Source organism: Gymnogyps californianus, chromosome 26, assembly GCF_018139145.2.
Source record: "Gymnogyps californianus isolate 813 chromosome 26, ASM1813914v2, whole genome shotgun sequence".
Taxonomy (NCBI): Eukaryota; Metazoa; Chordata; class Aves; order Accipitriformes; family Cathartidae; genus Gymnogyps; species Gymnogyps californianus.
This window is the reverse complement of record NC_059496.1, coordinates 2,103,452-2,122,911: the sequence shown is the minus strand read 5'-3', so window position 1 is coordinate 2,122,911 and position 19,460 is coordinate 2,103,452. Positions and strand designations below refer to the sequence as shown.

The following is a 19,460-nucleotide window of genomic DNA, read 5'->3' as shown; positions in this document are numbered from 1 at the left end:
TTGTTTTTAGGCCTGTTGAGTCCCAGGACGGGTCCACGTCCAGCAGCTGTGAAGAGATGGCTCAGGACACGTGAGGCTGGTGGCGCTGCTTTCTGGATCCTGTGGCAGCGATGGGCAAAGGGACAGGTGATCAGGTCCCGGGGCTGGGCTGCATGCGGGGACTCAGGGTCAGCCCTGCCTGGTTTTTCCTAGCGAATCCCCAGCTGGTGCTGGCCCCGTGCTGCAGCCCTGGGGCTGAGGCTCAAGGAGCCGGACATTTCTGCAGGCACTGCACCCTGCTGGGCCCCACCGCCGGCTGCCAGCTGCCCTGGGCTCCCCCGTTGTCTCCAGCTCTGCTTTCTGCCAGTGCCGGGGGCACTGCAGAATGTCTTGCCCGTTCCCTGCAGCCATCCTGACCGATGTCTGCAGCTCGTACGTGGTGTCCCTGTCACACAGCTGATTTGGGGTGGCAGGTCTCTCTCAGAGTCTCTGGGAGTGGGGGAAAGAAAAGCAAATTGCTCCTTTTCGATCTTTGTCCCCAGGGAGAGCCAGTGGAGACATGCTGTGCACTGGAGAGCATCCTGCAGGGAGGTGACAGATGTTTGAGGAGCGCTGCTGAAGCTGAGACCCACCTGACAGCAAAGGCACGCGGCTGCACAGAGCATCCCAGGTGAGCTGATTGTCTTGGGGCCAGCAAAGCAGCCTTCCTCTGCCCCTGGTTTTTGGTGAGAGATGGAGCAGCGCAGAGCTGCTTCTCAGGCATCCAGGCCTGAGGAGAGTTTCCCCATGCCCCCAGGAGAGATCCTGCTCCCAGGAAGCACCTCCCCATCGAGCAAAGGCCATATGCAGCCGCCTGGCTCTGGGTACGGCTGCCCCAAGGGGTGTCTCAGGGAGGACGGGCTGATGTGCTTGGTGGCTCTGACACAGAAATGATGAGCTGAAGCCCGTGGTGATGGCGGGCCAGTTGAAAGTCTCCAAGTGCCCCAGCCTTTCTCCCCGGGAGTGTTTAAGGCAGGCACTTTTTCCGGGGGTGACAGGTGATGTGAAGAGGGATGCTGTCCCATTCCCATTTCAAAGTTGTGACTTCTGAGAGGCGGGGCCACCTGAAGGCCCAGCCGGAGATCTCCAGGGAGTTTGGGTTCATTTTTTGGATATCTTCGGGCTACAGTGTGCTAGGGTTCTGGGATGCTAGGGTGACAGTGTGCAAGGGTTACAGAGTGGTAGGGTTCTGGGATGCCTGAGTTTAAGCGAGTCAGGATTAAAGCGTGCTATTGTTCTGGAGAGGATCTGGGTTTGTTGGGCCTGGGTTCCTGGGGTTATGTTATTTTTGGCTTCTCTTGTGTTCTGGGTGGATTGCTTTTTTGGAGAGTCCTTTTTTAGCTTGTTTGCCTGTTTAGGGTTTGGAGAGGGCCTTTGATTTGTGTATGCTGTGGCTTCGGGTTGGCTTTTTTTACAGTTCTGGTGGTTTATGTTGTGTTTTCTGTCTTGTAACTACCATTTGTGGTCTGGTGTGTGTACGGCTGGCCAGTGTCACTTCTGCTGTGGTCCAACTCATTTCCAGTAAGTCGGTAGGTGGGTAGGTGGTATGGGTAGGTAGGTAGTAGGTCTGGAGGACTTGCGGTCCATAGCGGATGACTGCTGGAGGAGTAATGGGCACTTCTGGGGTGTGGGAGGACTTCTGGCCCATAGTAATGACTGTCGGAGGAGTAAGTGTGCTTCGTAATTTGTGTGGACTCCAAATTCACGGTCATTTGTCCTGCTTTGAGGAAGAGCCGTGGGAAGACAGCAGCCACCGGAAGGACAAGGGTTTCCCGAGGGTACGTGGCTTTTTGGTTTTTGCTTTGAGTAAGCAACCTGCAAGGAGGCTGCTATCGTTAAGTTTAATGATGTTTTGTAAAGTCGTGGACTGAGTATCACGTGACTTGAAACATCGCTGAAAACATGGTGCAGGATTGTCTGCGTGTTCTGGGTGCTTTGGTTTTGAACGTCTGCTCATGGGGGTAACTTCATACTGTCCTTAGCTCCTATCTCAAGGCACGACATGTGCTTAAGGCGAGGTTCCTCATCCACGAGAGTGGATGTGAAGCCGTATTTCAAACAGACTTCCTGATCATTTTTAATTTTTTGGGGCCAGGCTCTTCTCAGATCTGATTCGTTCATGCTTGGTTTTGCATCTTCATGTGGCTGGCGAAGAGCTCGTAGGAGGAGCAGGAGAAGGGTCAGCGCTGCCGTTTCCACCGGTCACTTGTGCTGGCGTTATCAAGGTTATCTTCGATCTGCCGTTTCTTTGCAGGAATCTCTTTTTAAGCCACTTGTCCATTTTGTGAGGGGTAGTGGACTCCCAAAGGGAGACCCTTTGTTCCTCATTAGTGCCTCAGGGGTTTCCTGCCGTTTTTGTTTGCTTGCTTGCTTTTTCTTTGCTGTGCTGACTTTAAAGAACTTCTTTTAGCTCTTTGGGTTTCTGTCCTTAAAGGAAGCGTCTAGGATTTCTGCCCAGGAGTGAGGTGTCCAGAAAGGAGTGTCCTGGTACACTGCTGTCAGCCTTCAGTCTAGTGAAATGGTGTCATGGCGTATGTTGAAGAGTCATGTAACTCAAATGCATTTGAAATTATAGGCTTTGCCCTTGCTCCAATCATGACTGATTGCTGATAGAAATGGGAAGCAGGTCCATGCCCTGTAGCTCCCCAGGACACTTCTCAGGCATTTGCCAACGTGTTTTATCCTGCTGTGGAGGGAGCTGAAGGCCTGGGCAGCAGCCCCAGACTCCACCAGGGTAGATCAAAGAGATTGGTGCATGTTGGAGGCAGGTCCATGCCCGGTAGCTCTCTGGAACTCCTCCCAGGAATATCCAGGAGTCTTTTGGTTTCCTTTGGAGACGAGCGATTCCCAGGTAGCAGCCCCAGAATCTTCTAAAGTAGCTACACAAAGAGCATTGTGTATGTTGGGGGCAGGTGCATTCCTGTTTTTGCGTCAGGACTTTTCCCATACATCTGCCAGAGTGTTTTGAGTTTCCTGACAGGCAGCTAAAGTCCCAGGTAGCAGCAGCACAATTTTCCTTCCGTTAGCTGAAGAGTTTTCTTTGTGTTGGAGGCAGGTCTATGCCCGGTAGCTCTTCAGGACTCCTCCGAGGAACGTCCAGAGTGTTTTGGCCTCCCCTGGAGACAGCTGAACTGCGCAGGTAGCCATCCCAGACTTTTGCAAGGTAGCTACGCAAGGTGTTTTGTGTGTGTTGGAGTCAGGTCCGTGCCCTGTATCTCTTCTGGGACTCCTCGAGGCATCTGCGGGAGCATTTGGGCTTTCTCTGGAGACAGGTGAATTCCAAGGATCAGCCGCAGACTCCTCCAAGATAGCTAGTCGAGAGTTTTGTCCATGTTGTAGGCAAGTCCATTCGTGTTAGCTCCCAGGAATTTTCCCATTCATCTCCAGAAGTGTGTTGGTATTGTGAGGTGCTTGTGTTTCCTATTTCCCTGCAGATGTGATAGGGAAGAAGGAGGAACCTGGCTTGTGAAGGAGGTGCTTGTGAGGTCCTAGTGTGCGTGAGTGATAGGGCAGGAGCTGGCCCCGAGCTTGAGCAGCTGCTTTTGATGTCCCATGATGCCAAGTAGATGCTAGTTTAGAAGCAGGCCCCTGCCCTGTGCAGCTGCTTACGTTCTCAGTGAGTACTTGATAGGGCAAGAGTATGTAACTGGGTTGTGCAGGTGCTTGTGGTGTCACAGGTGGTTGAGTAGGTGTTAGGGCAGGAGCAGGCCCCTGGTTTGAGCTGCACATATGTTGTCAGTGTGTGGAGCAGGAGGTGATGGGCAGGAGTGCGCAGGTGGCTTGTGCAGGTGCTTGTGAGGTCAGTGTTGGCTGTGTAGCAGTTAGGGCAGGAAGCTGGAGTGGCTTGTGGAGGTGTTTGTGATGTCCCTGGTGGGTGAGTAGGTGATAGGGCAGGAGCAGGGCCCTGGCTTTTGCAGGTGCCTGTGATGTCAGTGCTGAGTGCTGAGGTGGTTGGGCAGAAGCAGGCCCCTGGCTTGCGAAGGTGGTTTGAGGAGTGTTTTGTGAGGTGAGTGGGACTGAGAGAGGTGGCTTGTGGAGGTGCTTGTGTTGTGGTATTTCCGTGGAGATGTGCTAGGGCAGGAGGAGGCCCGTGTCTTGTGCAGGTGCTTGTGAGGTTGCAGGTGGTTGAGGAGGTGTGAGGGCAGGGGCCAGCCCCAGGCTTGTGCAGGTGCTTGTGAGGTCCTAGGTGGATGAGTAAGTGATAGGTAGTAGAAGGAAGCACTTGGATTGTTCATGTGCTTGTGATGGAAGTGATGGCTGATGGCTTGCTCACTCCCCTGTAGTGGGATGGGGAGAGAATCGGAAGGGTAGAAGTGAGAAAACTCATGGGTTGAGATAAAGACAGTTTAATAGGTAAAGCAAAAGCCATGCACCCAAGTAAAGAAAATAAGAGATTCATTCACTACTTTCTCTTTTTCCTCTGCTAACTTCTTGTGCACCCGCAGCGGACTCACTGATGGGCGGTGTGAGAAGCAGAAAAGGCCTTGACGCTGTGTAAGCACTGCTCAGCAGTAACGAAAACATCCCTGTGTTATCAACACTGTTCCCAGCACAATCGAAAACATAGCCCCATACTAGCTACTATGAAGAAAACGAACTCTATCCCAGCCAAAAGCAGCACAGCACCCACACGTGGGTGTGTCCCAGTGTGCAGCTCCCCATTTGGGAGAGAGTGGGGAGAACTGGACAGTGTCCAGGGGAAGTCTGCCAAGGTGGGAGTTGGGGCCTCAAGCACATGACCTGTGTAGAGGGACTGAGGGACCTGGGCTTCTTTGGCCCGGTGGCATGGAGGCAGTATAGGAGTAGTCTGAGAGTGATTGAAGGATGGCTTAAGAGGTGATGGAGCTTTTCCTCGTAGTGGAAAAGAGCATGAGAAAGAAAGAATGCCACTAAGTGCAGCTTGGGAGTTGAGACTGGATATGAGGAGAAAGAAATGACACTCCAAGGGCAGTGCTGTGGTCTAATCGGCCACCCTGAGGAAATCTGGAATAGTCCATGGCTTTGTGTTTGAAGGAACGTCCAGGGAGGATGGAGAGATGTCAGTAAGGGTAGTGAGATGCTCAGATGTGAGCAAGGTGGAGGAAGCAAGGCAGATGTCTACAGCCTTGCAGGGAAGGAGGCCCAGGTGTGCGACACCATAGGACAGCCAGTGGTTATGCTGATCGAGGGCTCAGGCAAGGCTAAAAGCCGCCAAGAGAGCCGGGTCTTTCTCCCCTTGGCTGTGGCTGTTATCTCGATGGCCAAGGCCTACGAGGAGACGCTTAACCTTATGGCACAGGACCTCATTCCCACACCCCCACCCAGGAGAGACCATAAGCGTTGTACCATAGTCCTGCACTTGGCATTGCACATCCCTGCATTGCAGTGCCCCAGGAAGAGCCCTGAGCAACATGTGAGGGACAGGATCTCCCTTCCCAGGGGCTGGGGGTCAGGGCTTGGCCCTTTGCCTTCATGGAACACAGCCAGCTTTACTCAGAATCTGTTCCTTTACATTGCCTTTGTCTACTTGTCATCGCTTTCTCCTGTTTCTGCTCTAAGCAGCCCTGGGGAGGCTTTGTCCGTAATGTCCCTCAGCGGGACCCATTAAGGCTCCAAGAAACTTTGGTGTTGGCATCTGACTTAGACATCTTGAGAGGTTTCTTCAACTTCCTCTCAGTGTCTGAGGTTCATGGACTCGTCACCAAATACACCATGGGGCTCGTTAAAACACAAGAAGCCATGTCTCTTCCCATGATTTTCTGCAAGTGTTCAAGACCTGGGCAGCAAATTGGAGAGGTTTCAGGAGTGCAGTTAAGAGACATAATCGTATGAACAGCTAGTGAAAAAAGAATTTCTCCTTTGAAGTCTTTCTTTTTTTACTTTTTCCACTCACAGCAAAAGTGTTCTCAACATTTTCCAATTGATATTGATGCAGAAGTTCCTAATGAAATAGGAAAAGCAGGCTCCATTTCCTTTTGGGAAATGGCTTTTCCTTCTAAAAAAGAAAAGGTCACAAAATCCCCCCAAAGAATGGTGTATTAAATCAGAATGAACCAAAACAAGGAGGTCAAGAACACAAAGAATTTCAAAGGATGAAAATTATACTAAACTATTTTCTGCCCTTTAGATCTTTTTCTTTACTTCTTCATTGTTTCGGTTATTTGTCAAAATTGTCTGACCATTTCTATCATAATCAGGCCTGCAGCATTAAAAGAGAGAGGTCTGTAGTCCAACCGTCTGTTCAAAGCAGGGTCAGGTATACATTCAGACCTGGTTGTTCAGGGCTTAATCGAGTTGGGTCTTGAAAACCTGCAAGGACGGAGGACTGTACCTTCTCCCAGGGTGACCAGTGCTTGTTCCAATGCATGGCTGGCCTTCTGGTGAAAAAGGTGAGGGCTCCCTTGCTGTGAGGTGCCCCTCAGCCATGCTTCTCCAGGCTGAAAGGCCAGGTTCATCAGCCTTTCCTCACAGGGAAAGTGATCCAGCTCCCTGAGCATCTTCAGGGCCCTTCACTAAACCCGCTCCAGCTTGCCAACACCTTTCCAGCACTGGGTTGCAGAAACTGGACCCAGTGTTCTGGATGTGGTCTAACAAGTTCCAGGTAGAGGGGGAGAGTCCCTTCCCTCCATCTCCTGGCCGTGCTCCTGGTCATAGAGCCCAGGGCCCTGCTGGCCTCCCTTGCTGCCAGGGCACGCGGTGGCCTCTGTCCAGCTCCCTGCCCACCAAGACCTTTCCACAGAGCTGCTCCCCAGCCAGGCAGCCCCCAGCCCGTGCCATTGCCAGGGGGAGTCCCTGCAGGGGCAGACACTGCACTTGTCCTTGTGGGACTTCCTGAGGTTCCTGTCAATATGTGCTCTCCTCCTCCTTGAGCCCTTTCACTGAGCAGAGGCCTGGGAGACCTTTTTAGCAAGGACTAAGGCAAAGGCGGCATTGATGCCTCAGCCCCGTCTGTGTCTGCTGTTATGAACCCTTCTCATCATTCAGCAGCCTGTGCCTTGTCCAGCCTTTTACTGCAAACACAGTGGCTGAAGCTCTTCATTTGGCTCTTGATGTCGCCTGCAGCCCCCATCAGCTCCAGGTGAGCTTTGTCTTTCCTAAACACAGACCTGCATGCTCAGGTCATCTTTCTAAATTCCTCCCTTCATAGCCTGTCCTTGCTTCACCTCCTGATCGTTGTGTTAGGGCTCCAACCTGTGACCCGTTTCACCAGCCTGAGCATCTCTGCTGCCTGCCCAGCACAGCCCCACTGCCCAACACATGCTCCACGGCCCCCCTCATCGGACACTGCACAGGACAGGGGTGTTTGGGGTGGGAAATGTCCCCACCAGAGTCCCCATAGCAGACCTCAGTGTCCATCCCACCAGCCCTCCTTCTTTGTGCAGCCCCGCCAGTGCCTGGCCCAGCCAAGCCCCAACCCGTGTCCCACACAAGGGTTCACAGACAGGTCTGCCTGGGGTCTGCCAAGGTCTGGGTAAGAAGAGAGGCTGGGCAGGGCTGGCTCTTCCCCCGACACAGGCACCGAGACAGCAGAGAGGAAGGAGATGGCCACAGAGCAAAACCACCGCATAAACTGGGATGAGGGGCCAGTGCTGGAAATATGCGATGGGAGAGGCTGGGGGGTGAGGAATGCCCTGGGCACCTTTGTTGGTGTATCCATGCCACCAGGGCACAGACCGGCCTCCTCTCTCCTGCAGCTGCATGTCTCGGCTCCCTTCCAGGAGTCTGGCTCTGCACCACACACCCACTGGAGCGTGTCCTCACCCTGCATGGGCAAACATCAAGCTAACATTTGGTGGTTGTCCTCTCCTGGGCGCTTTCCAGCCCCACCTAGCCTCTCCCCAGCTCTTTCCCACCTCCCCTGCCTGCTCCCCAGCCCAGCCCCGCAGAGCAGCCCAGTGTGGGCTGGCCCATGGCAGTGCCCGCTGCATGGTGCTGCAGAGCTCTGGGCATAACCCCCCAGCCCCAGCCTCTCGAGGGCACAGCGGCTGCTGGGGGGCAGGAGGGGTGTCAGGCTCCCATCAGCCCCAGGGGTGGAGGTTCACCATGGCATGAGGAAATGGAGGTCAGTGAAAGTGGAGGACTCCTGGTCTCGGGTCCAGGAGATGCCCACCACACACTGACTGTGCCCCCTCAGTGTCAGCCCCTCTCCCCAGGCCAGCACAGGAGTCCTGGGCAGGTGACAGGCCCTGAGCTGGGGCCTGCAGAAAGAGGTTTCTCTTTTTCATTCATTCCTCCCTGCAGGCACACAAATGCTCCCTTGCTCTTCTCCAGGGTCCTCCCTGCTCCCCAGAGAGCCTTCCCAGGTGAGCGTGTCCGTGCTGGCCTGGCCGGCCGTTCCTGGCTCCTCCCGTGCTCCCTGCAGGGCCCCAAGCTTGCGGTGCTGCTCTGCAGAGCAAGGGGACTATGGTGCCCTGAGGTCACGGGGTGACCCTCCACTGGCCGTGCTGCTGGGGGAGGGAAGCAGACCCAGGCAGACGGGGTTCACTGCTGCGAGGCCCTTTCCATCTTCCCTTGATGGCTCCAGGGCCAAGGAAGGGGCTAGGCAGGACCATGGGGTGTCTCCACTGGCACAAAAGGCAAGGGAGGTCTGCACTAGATCCAGCCCGTGGGATTTCCAAGAGGGTGTCCTGACCCACTCTCCAGTCTTGTGTCCCTTTGCCTTCTGGCTCCTCACAGCCTCTCCTGGCATTGCAGGGCCCTCATTAGCCCATGGTGTCCTCAGGTTCACCTTTTCCTCCAGAAGACTCCACCTTGGACGGTCACTCCTTTTATGAGGTGCCACTCACTGCCCACCCACACTCACATACTGTCCCTGGAGATCCCCTGAGCAACCCTGGCAGCTCCCAATTCCTCTCCAGGACGGCATCTGTCATCAGCCCCACTGCAGGTGGGACAGTGCCAGGCAGATAAATCAAAGAGCAGTTGCTGTCTGCATGGACATGTGCAACCAAGAAGGGAGGTCTTTGTCCAGCCCTTGGTCCCTAACAGATCCCCTGGGACTCGGAGCTTGTCCCCTGAATCCGTGGAGACCCCAGAAGAGCAAAAGTCCTTCTGAGGGAGCAGCTCCTTGGGTGTATTCCTGACCAGCTTTGGAAGAGGCCTCCAGCCTTCTGGCCCTGCCCTGAAGAGCCCCTTTGGTTATGGGGTGCTTGCACGGAGGCCAGCTCTGACACAGTGGTTCCCATTGCCCGCTCCTGCCTGCAGCCACAGGGATGCCACTGTGGACACAACGGGACTGTCAGAGTTACACAAGAGCCTAGGGGTAACACAAATGCAAGGGTACGGCGGGAGAGTGTGGAAGTGAGGCGAGAGCAGCACTGAAAAGGCCACGTCCTGCTGCTGTCCTTGGCCATGGCTCCAGGGAAGCTGCTGCCCCAACTCACAGGCAGCAGAGAGGCAGTGCCCGCCGAGGCGGAGAGGGGCAGCCCCGAGGGCCACTGGGGCTGCTCGTCCATGGGGCAGCTGGGCCCTTGGCTCCTGAATCCCTTCTGCCTGCTGGGGCTGGGCCCCAAGCTCCAGAGGAGATCAAAGAGATGAGAGGAGAGGCAAATGATTACGTTCTGGCTTCTTTCTCTACGCAAAGAGCCTGGTTCCTGATGTACATTAGGTTTACCAGACAGAAAAAAAAGGTTCTAAGCTTAAGAAGAAGTTGTATGAAAATATATAATGACAACGAATATTCTCACAGGTTTAACAAACAAATACAAAAGAAAGAGAAGAACAAAAGATAGGCTGGGATTTTCCTGAATTGCTGGGAGTTAGAGGAGGATGGTGGGCACCTTATTAAAGCTGGAATAATGTGTATTCCTGTACTTTCCTCAGGGCATCCTTGATCTCCTTGTTCCTCATGCTGTAGATGAGGGGGTTCACTGCTGGAGGCACCACCGAGTACAGAAATGACACCACCAGGTCCAGGGATGGGGAGGAGATGGAAGGTGCCTTCAGGTAGGCGAACATTACAGTGCTGAGGAACAGGGAGACCCGGCCAGGTGAGGGAGGCACGTGGAAAAGGCTTTGTGCTGTCCCTGCTCCGAGGGGATCCTCAGCACAGCCCTGAAGATCTGCACAGAGGACAGCACAATGAAAACAAAACATGAAAAAGAAAACTAAAACCAAGAAGTCCAACTTCCCTGAGGTAGGATTGTGAGCAGGAGAGCTTGAGGATCTGGGGGATTTCACAGAAGAACTGGTTAAGGGCATTGCCTTGGCAGAGTGGTAGTGAAAATGTATTGGCAGTGTGCAGCAGAGCATGGAGAAACCCACTGCCCCAGGCAGCTGCTGCCATGTGGACACAAGCTCTGCTGCCCAGGAGGGTCCCGTAGTGCAGGGGTTTGCAGATGGCAACGTAGCGGTAGGCCATGACAGTGAGAAGATAAAACTCTGCTGACATCAAAAAGACAAAGAGAAAGACCTGTGCAGCACATCCCAAGTAGGAGATGGCCCTGGTGTCCCAGAGGGAATTGGCCATGGCTTTGGGGAGAGTGGTGGAGATGGAGCCCAGGTCAAGGAGGGAGAGGTTGAGGAGGAAGAAGTACATGGGGGTGTGGAGGCGGTGGTCGCAGGCTATGGCGGTGATGATGAGGCCGTTTCCCAGGAAGGCAGCCAGGTAGATGCCCAGGAAGAGCCAGAAGTGCAAGAGCTGCAGCTCCCGTGTCTGCAAACGCCAGGAGGAGAATTCGGTTGTGGAGCTGCCGTTGGACATTTGCTTCCTCTGGGCATGGGACCTGTCCAAGGAGGAAAAGGCAGTGAAGGGTTAGGACTGACTTCTCTGAGCAAAACTTACTCCGTTTCTCACAGAACCACCCCCACCCCCCAGCCTCTGTCCTTCCAGAGAGACCTTCCTGCAGCTCCCTGGCTGGAGCTCTGCTTTTTGGTGGCTGAGGGTGCAATGGGGAGCAAGGGATCCTGCTGTGGGCTCTGGAGGAGTCACTCCTGCTGTGCACCAACAGGCAGAGAGGAACCCGGAGCGATCGCTGTTTAAATCCCCTCATGAAATCAAAGAGATTTCAGCATTGCCCCTCCCAATTCACCCGCCTGCAGAGCAGAGCTGTGGGGGTTTGGTTGTCTGGCTTTTGCTCCTGTTGCCCTGTCCTACCTGAGGAGTGCTTTTTGAAGGCAGACAGCCTTGGCATTTCTGCTACGCTACGAGTGCTACATTGAGAGTCCTGGGATGCAAACGGGCAGACCCTTAGTGCAGAGTGAGGAGAGCCAGCCTGTCCATCAGACTTTTGTCAGCTGCCCTGGGCTTGCACCTCTTCCATCTGGAGGAGGATCACACCCAGCTGTTCCCTTGAAAGGAAACTGGATACTGCTGAGAGCAGAGGAATCCAGTTTAAACCTCCCCTCCCCAGGAAGATCTAGGAGCTTTTTGATTCCTTGAAGCTGGGGTGTCTGGCAAAAAGAGTCAGCTTTATCCCCACCCCATGGACAGACAGCATTGCCCAGAGAGCCACAGGCTAGAAGGGGGCTTGGGCGTCCTGCTCCCATGGAGACATCTTCATGGCAGGAGCTGCAGGGCCAGTTGCTGAGCTGCAGCTGAGACCCCCATCCCCAGAGAGCCTGAAAACAAGAGCAGCAGCAGCGGGGGCAGGTGGAGAAAGAAGGAGAAATGCCCCAATGCTTCTGCCAAGGGAGGCAAGGCGAGGGAGGGAGAGATGGGCGCTCAGGAGAGTCTCCTCTGCTGGAGCTCGGGGCTGCAGAGGAGGCAGCTCCTGCCCTGGATCCCAGGGCCTTGAGGGCAGAGGCTCTGCTGGGTGGAAGAGGAGACCAGGGGGCTTGGTAGGTAAAACACATGTTCACTGAAGGGCTAATAGGGCAGTGCCCAAATACCCGCCCCACCAGTCGTTGCTGTCAGCCGGTTTCTCTCCCTCCCTGCCAAGGCCTCTGGTGCCTGGAGCTGTCCCTGCCGGGAGCCCTTTCTCTTTCCCCTTATCTCCTCCCTGTCAGTGCTCACAGAGCCCATCCCACCCGCTGTGTGCTCAGCTCTGCCCTGAAGACCCCTCCTGGCAGCAGGACGCTGCCCAGGGGCATCTCTGTTGGCAAGTCAGGTCAGAGAAACCCTGAAGAGAGGAGGGAGCTTTCTGTTGGCCAATGAATGGGTGAAGGAACTTGATCCAGTTCCTCAAAGACCTACTGATCTGTCAGTGTCATGCCGTAGGAGTCTCCTTCTCTTGCCCAAACCTGACAGCCGCATTGCTGTTCCCCCCCAGCCACAGGAGGAAACCGAAAGCACAGACCCTGGAAAGCACCTTTCCTTCCAGGTAGCCCCTGCCTTGATGTGCTTCTTGAAAAGCTGCCTCTGCCAGTGTCGTGGGGGTGATGTGCAGCTGTGAGCAGCCCTGAGCCAGGCAGCACCCTCCTGACAGCAGAAGGACCCTGCCCTGATGGGGGTCTCTCCTTCCACCCACAGCTTCTCCCCACAGCGCCATGGGGAGCTCCCCGGGCAGGCTGAGCGCTGACCCTGGCAGGCGGCAGAGTCCCTGCCCCAGCACACAGCCCCCTGGGGTGCAGGGACCCTGCTCTGAAGGACAGCCCTGGGCACCCCTGGCTGCACACCCAGCTTCATAGCCCTGCAGCCGTCCCTGGGAGAAGGCAGCGGTCATGCCCTGTCCTCTGATGGTGCAGCAGGGATCCCTGCTCTGGAGCAGGTCCTCCTCCTCTATACAGGAATGAGATTCCTGTGGGCCATGCCAGCTTTACGAGATCCCTCCACAAACTGCAGCTGCATTGCCCTGCACCCAGAGACTTACTGTGTCAAGGGCCCCGAAGATTTCTCCTCCTTTGAGCCTCAGCACTGCCCCCTCCTGACTGCCTTTAAACCTTTCTCTGCCTCACTCCTCTCCCCTCGGTGCCTGCAGGCAGTGCCCTCAGCCCTGCTGCGCTTTGCAGAGGAGCTGCTCCTGGCAGAGCTGTCTCTCTGCAGTGCTGCCCACTTGCCATGAGCTCCCTCCCTCCCAGGAGTCCGGCACAGCCTGGCAGCAGAGGAGCAGCCCAAGGCATTTTAATGACCCCTCCGGTGGGTTTGGTGCCGAGTCCATGAACCTCAGACACTGAGAGGAAGTTGAAGAAACTTCTCAAGAAGTCAAAGTCAGATGCCAACTCCAAAGTTTCTTGGAGCCTTAATGGGTCCCGCTGAGGGACATTACTGACAAAGCCTCCCCAGGGGCTGCTTAGAGCAGAAAACAGGAGAAAGTGATGACAAGTAGACAAAGGCAATGTAAAGGAACAGATTCTGAGTAAACTTTCACGTGTTCCTTGAAGGCAAAGGGCCAAGCCCTGACCCCCAGCCCCTGGGAAGGGAGATCCTTTCCCTCACATGTTGCTCCTTCCTGGGGCAGTGTGGTGTGGGATGTGCAATGCCAAGAGCAGGACTACGGTACAATCCCTCCCAGGCTCCCAGGGGGAAGGAGGCAATGAGACCCTAGCGCTGTAAGGAGAAGGTGCTTGATCATAGGCATCAGTGGCAGAGACAACAGCCAGAGCCAAGGGAAGAAAGAGCTGATCTGTGTTGGGGGCTTCTCAGACTTTCTTCATCCCTCTAGTCTCCACCACAGGCTATCCGACGGTGTCCCACACCTGCACCTCTTTCTCTATAGGCTGTAGACATAGAATCATCGACTCATAGAATCATTTAGGTTGGAAAAGACCCTTAAGATCGTTGAGTCCAACCGTAAACCTAACACTACCAAGTCCACCACTAAACCAGGTCCCTAAATGCCACGTCTACACATGTCTTTTCAATACCTCCAGGGATGGTGACTCAACCACTTCCCTGGGCAGCCTGTTCCAATGCTTAATAGCCCTTTCGGTGAAGAAATTTTTCCTAATATCCAATCTAAAGCTCCCCTGGTGCACCTTGAGGCCATTTCCTCTTGTCCTATCACTTGCTGCTTGGGAGAAGAGACTGACCCCCACCTCGCTACAACCTCCTTTCAGGTAGTTGTAGAGAGCAATAAGGTCTCCCCTCAGCCTCCTTTTCTCCAGACTAGACAACCCCAGCTCCCTCAGCCGTTCCTCACAGGACTTGTTCTCTAGACCCTTCACCATCTTCTTGACCTTCTTTGGACACAGTCCAGCACCTCAATGTCTTTCTTGTAGTGAGTGACCCAAAACTGAACACAGTATTCGAGGTGCGGCCTCACCAGTGCCGAGTACAGGGGACAGTCACTTCCCTAGTCCTGCTGGCCACACTATTTCTGATACAAGCCAGGATGCTATTGTCTTCTTGGCCACCTGGGCACACTGCTGGCTCATCTTCAGCTGGCTGTCAACCAACAGCCCCAGGTCCTTTTCTGCTGGCAGCTTTCCAGCCACTCTTCCCCAAGCCTGAGCGTTGCATGGGGTTGTTGTGACCCAAGTGCAGGACGCAGCACTTACTTAGCCTGGCGGAACCTCATACAATTGGCCTCGGCCCCTCGATCCAGCCTGCCCAGATCCCTCTGTAGAGCCTTTCTACCTCAAGCAGATCAACACTCCCGCCCAGCTTGTGTCATCTGCAAACTTACTGAGGGTGCACTCGACCCCTCATCCACATCATTGATAAAGATATTAAGCAGAACTGGCCCCAATACTGAGCCCTGGGGAACACCTCTTGTGACCAGCCGCCAACACTGGATTGAACTCCTTTCACCACAATCTTTGGCCCGGCCAGCAGCCATTTTTTACCAGCGAAGAGTGTACCCTTCCAAGCCATGAGCAGCCAGTTTCTCCAGGAGAATGCTGAGGGAAATGTCAAAGGCTTTACTAAAGTCTAGGTAGACAACATCCACAGCCTTTCCCTCATCCACTAAGCGGGTCACCTTGTCAAAGAAGGAGATCAGGTTAGTCAAGCAGGACCTGCCTTTCATAAAGCCATGCTGACTGGGCCTGATCGCCTGGTTGTCCTGTACGTGTCGTGTGATGGCACTCAAGGTGATCTGCTCCATAACCTTCCCTGGCACCATGATCAGACTGAGAGGCCTGTAGTTCCCTGGATCCTCCTTCCAGTCCTTCTTGTTGATGGGCATCACATTTGCTAACCTCCAGTCAACTGGGACCTCACCACTTAGCCAGGACTGCTGCTAAATGATGGAAAGTGGCTTGGTGAGCACTTTTACCAGCTCCCTCAGTGCCTTGGGTGGATCCCGTCCGGCCCCATAGACTTGTGTGTGTCTAAGTGGTTTAGCAGGTCACTAACCTTTTCCCCTTGGATTATGGGGGCTTCATTCTGCTCCCTGTCTTGCAGCTCAGGGGCCTGGGTACCCAGAGAACAACTGGTCTTACTATTAAAGACTGAAGCAAAGAAGGTTTGAAGGACCTCAACCTTTTCCTCATGCTGTCACTCTGTTTCCCCCTGCATCCAATAAAGGATGGAGATTCTCCTTAGCCCTCCTTTTGTTGCTAATGTATTTATAGAAACATTTTTTCATGTCTTTTATGGCAGTAGCCAGATTAAGTTCTAGTTGGGCTTTGGCCCTTCTAATTTTCTCCCTGCATAACCTCAGGACATCCTTGTAGTCCTCCTGAGTGGCCTGCCCCTCTTCCAAAGGTCATAAACTCTTTTTTTCCGGAGTTCCAGCCAAAGCTCTCTGTTGAGCCAGGCCAGTCTTCTTCCCCGCTGGCTCGTCTTTCGGCACATGGGGATGGCCTGCTCCTGTGCCTTTAAGATTTCCTTCTTGAAGAATGTCCAGCCTTCCTGGACTCCTTTGCCCTTCAGGACTGCCTCCCAAGGGACTCTGTCAACCAGTCTCCTAAACAGGCCAAAGTCTGCCCTCCAGAAGTCCAGGTAGCAGTTCTGCTGACCCCCCTCCTTACTTCTCCTTGAATCAAAAACTCTATCATTTTGTGATCGCTATGCCCAAGACAGCCTCCAACCATCACATCACCCACAAGGCCTTCTCTGTTCACAAACAACAGGTCCAGTGGGGCGCCTTCCGTAGTTGGCTCCCTCACCAGCTGTGTCAGGAAGTTCTCTTCCACACACTGCAGGAACCACCGAGACTGTTTCCTCTCTGCTGCATTCCAGCAGACATCTGGTAAGTTGAACTCCCCCACAAGAACAAGGGCTAGCGCTTGTGAGACCTCTCCCAGCTGCTTGGAGAATATTTCGTCTGCCTCTTCATCTGGTTGGGTGGTCTACAACAGACTCCCACCATGATATCTGCCTTGTTGGCCTTCCCCCTGATTCTTACCCAGAAACACTCAACCCTGTCATTACCATCATCAAGCTCTAGACAGTCAAAACACTCCCTAACATACAGGGCTACCCCACCGCCTCTCCTTCCTTGCCTATCCCTTCTGAAGAGTTCATAGCCATCCATTGCAGCACTCCAGTTGTGCAAGTCATCCCACCATGGCATTTCTGTGATGGCACCAAGATCATAGTTTTCCTGCTGCACAATGGCTTCCAGCTCCTCCTGTTTGTTGCCCATGCTGCTTGCATTGATGTAGATGCACTTCAGTTGGGCTATCAATCCCGCCCCCTTTTTGGGGGGAGAAGCCATCATTCCTACGTGACCATTCTCAGGCGCTTCCGTGGTTTCTAACACATCCATAACCCTTCCATCTTTACTGCCGCATGGATCTCCATCCCCTACCTCCACTGAGATGGCAGACCAAAGGACCTCGCTAGCCCATTGTTCCATCAAACACTGGTGTGCTGCCCCCAGGCTTATCTCTAGGGAGCCTGCTTTTATCCCTTTCCCCCTTCAACTCTAGTTTAAAGCTGTTCCAATGAGCCCTGCTACCTCCGTCTTTTTTTCTTTATGGAAGCAGTTTTGACGCAGGGTGTAGGCCGACTTAACCTCAGCGACACCTCCAAGCTAGATGAACCATCGTCCTTGTTATTGTTCGGTGCCACTTGCAGAGCCTCGTACCTATTGTGCAAGGGCATCTGGGAGGTGGGGTCTCGTCAGAGAGGAGATGCGCCTGCTGTACTGGGCAGGAACTTGTCGCCGTTGCCCCCTATCCCTTAAGTCCCTGTGTTCAGGCAGGCGGAGAGAGGATAGGGAATCCTCCATCTCATGCGTCCTGTCTGCCTGTTGGGCCTGTCCCAGGGAAGGCAGGGTGCGATTCCAGTAGTCTATCTCTCTCTCGCACTCCCTGATACTCCGCAACCTACTCACCTCCTCCTGGAGCTCTGTCACTAAGCGGAGGTAGTTCCTCTAGCTGGGCGCACCTCCTGCCCCCAGTACAGGAAAGACATTGATCAGCTGGAGCAAGTTCAGTGAAGGGGCACCAATACAGGGGGCTGGAGAACTTTCCACCTGAGGAAAGGCTGAGGGAACACTGTTCAGTATGGAGATGAGAAGGCTTTGGGAAACCTCATGGGAGCATTCCAGTACCTATGAGGCAATTCAGAAAATAGAGCCAGGCTCTTCATCATGGTGCATGGTGGGAAGATGAGAGGCAAGGGACAAAAGTTGAAAGAATGTTCAGGCAGGAGATGAAGACCATGAGGTCTATGAGGTCATAACCATGAGGTCACTTACGCACTGGAAGAGGTTGCCCTGAGAAGTTGTGCAGTCCCAATCCTTGGAGGTTTTCAAGCCTTCTTTCCCCTAAATATCATCTCCAAACATTGACAAAAGACTCTTGCTCATGCAAGAATGAAGGAAAAGCCTAAGGCACCAGCAAAAGCTCTGCCTCCCCTGGGCCCTCTCTTCCCTATGAGAGAGGTCTTCCACCAACCCCACACTTCTTCCACCCTCAGCCTTGCAGCTGCATGTGCCTGGCCTGCCCACTTGCCTTCACTGCCATCACCTTTGTAACTGAGGCCTGAGGCATATCTTGGTGCTCTTACTGTAGGCTGGCACCCACCCCACACCTGGAGTCCACCTGGCCATGGAGGCAGGAGAGGCCAGGTCCACTGTGCCCGGTGCTGGGCACAGCTTTTTCCTGGAATGTCCCCAAGGAGCTCTCCTCGTGTGTGCCAGCCTGTGGCCTGGCAGGGGTGGAATTGGGACAAGGGCTGCTGGGGCAGGGCTGAAGTAGCTCAGCTGGGAGAGCGTTAGACTGAAGATCTAAAGGTCCCTGGTTCAACCCCGGGCTTCAGCAATGATTTTCTCCCTTTGATTTTTGCAGAACCTATCTGCCTTCTTCCATCCTGCCCCAGCAGGATGCTCTCCCAGAGCAGAGCGTACTGCCCATGGGGGAGGCCACCGCCCCCCAGTCCCAGGGAGAGGCACTCCCTGGCGCTGAGGCCTGAATGGCAGCATCCTCCCTCCAGAGGTCTGTCACAGCGAGACCTCTGATGTGCCAGGGACAGCTGACAAAGCCATGCTGAGGATGGTCCCTTGTGATGCATTGGCTCCTGAATTGTCCAGTCACAAGCTGCCTGAGCAGAGTTTCTTGGCCCCTTTGCCCCCCTGCTGCAATGTTTGATGAAACACAGATGTGCTCCTCTCTGGGCATCGGCAGGGAGACACGCAGCACAGGGGGACCCCTTGGGGGCCCCACATGAACATCCCTCTGCATTGGCTCCTCGCTGCTGCAGGGGCACAGGTCGGGACAGAAATGCCAGCCGTGGCTCCCCTGGGGTCTAGCATGGAAGGTCACCAACTCTCACACGGTGACTTCCAAACAGCCCCAGTTCAACCACTGGATGTCATTTTTGCTCTCCAAATTTACCTCCCTCTGCATTTCCTGAGCATCACACATGCTTCTGTGTTCTCCATTCTCTCAGCACCAAACCCAGGGCTCACAGCACAAGTGTCTCAGCTGTCCCCAGTTTCCATACCCAAATCTGCTCACCCACCAGACTGGAGTGTCCAGCTCAGCTGCAGCCCTTCACAGCCATCAGTCCCTGCCCAGAGGAAGAAAGACCTGCTCATGAGCTCCAACAAGCTGCTGGGCTCCCCTCTTGCAACCTCTTGCTGCTACAGAACCCTTCTCGCCCATCAGGAACACAGTGACAACTTTGACCCAGGACATCTCCCTCTGTCTTCAGTCTCAGCCTCTCCCCAGTCACCCACTCAGGCCAAGGAATGGCACAGACTGGACTATAGTCCCACAGCAACGTGCATGTTCTAACCCCGTGCAGTTCTGCTGCCTCATAGCTGGCTCCCCAGGCATGCACCTCCAGGGAAGTCTGGCTTTTGTTGTGCCTGAGCGCAAGGAGAGGAGGGGAGAGGGAGAGACCATCTGAACAAGCAAAGTTACTGTCTTGCCAGCTTTGAGCGTGAGCTTGAAAATACTTGGCCACAGGGGTAGTGCCTGCAGGATTGTCATTTCTCCAAAAGAGTCCTTCTAGGTCTTTCTTGAGCAAGAATGGGAAAGTCATTGCCGAGGATGGGCTTTGAGGACCATGTGTGCAAAGCAGAAAGATGAGCAGTCCATCCCCTTAGCTCCACTCAACCACTCCAGAATTCACGGTGACTGTGGTCTGGTTTTGATTCCCCAAACCCTCTCTGCCAGGCAGGGGCTCAGCAGGAAAAATCTATGGCACTGGGAAAAATCTATGGCACTGGGCAACACAATTGCCCCAG

At 54.3% G+C, this 19,460-nt stretch overlaps 1 non-coding gene and 1 pseudogene across 1 annotated transcript; one reads left to right on the top strand and one right to left on the bottom strand.

The window, feature by feature from the left end:
• Positions 1–19,460, bottom strand: part of LOC127025989 (scavenger receptor cysteine-rich type 1 protein M130-like) — a 272,619-nt pseudogene that overhangs the window by 148,847 nt on the left and 104,312 nt on the right.
• On the top strand, positions 17,958–18,030 carry TRNAF-GAA (transfer RNA phenylalanine (anticodon GAA)). The gene has a single exon. It is a non-coding gene; the product is annotated as a tRNA-Phe (tRNA).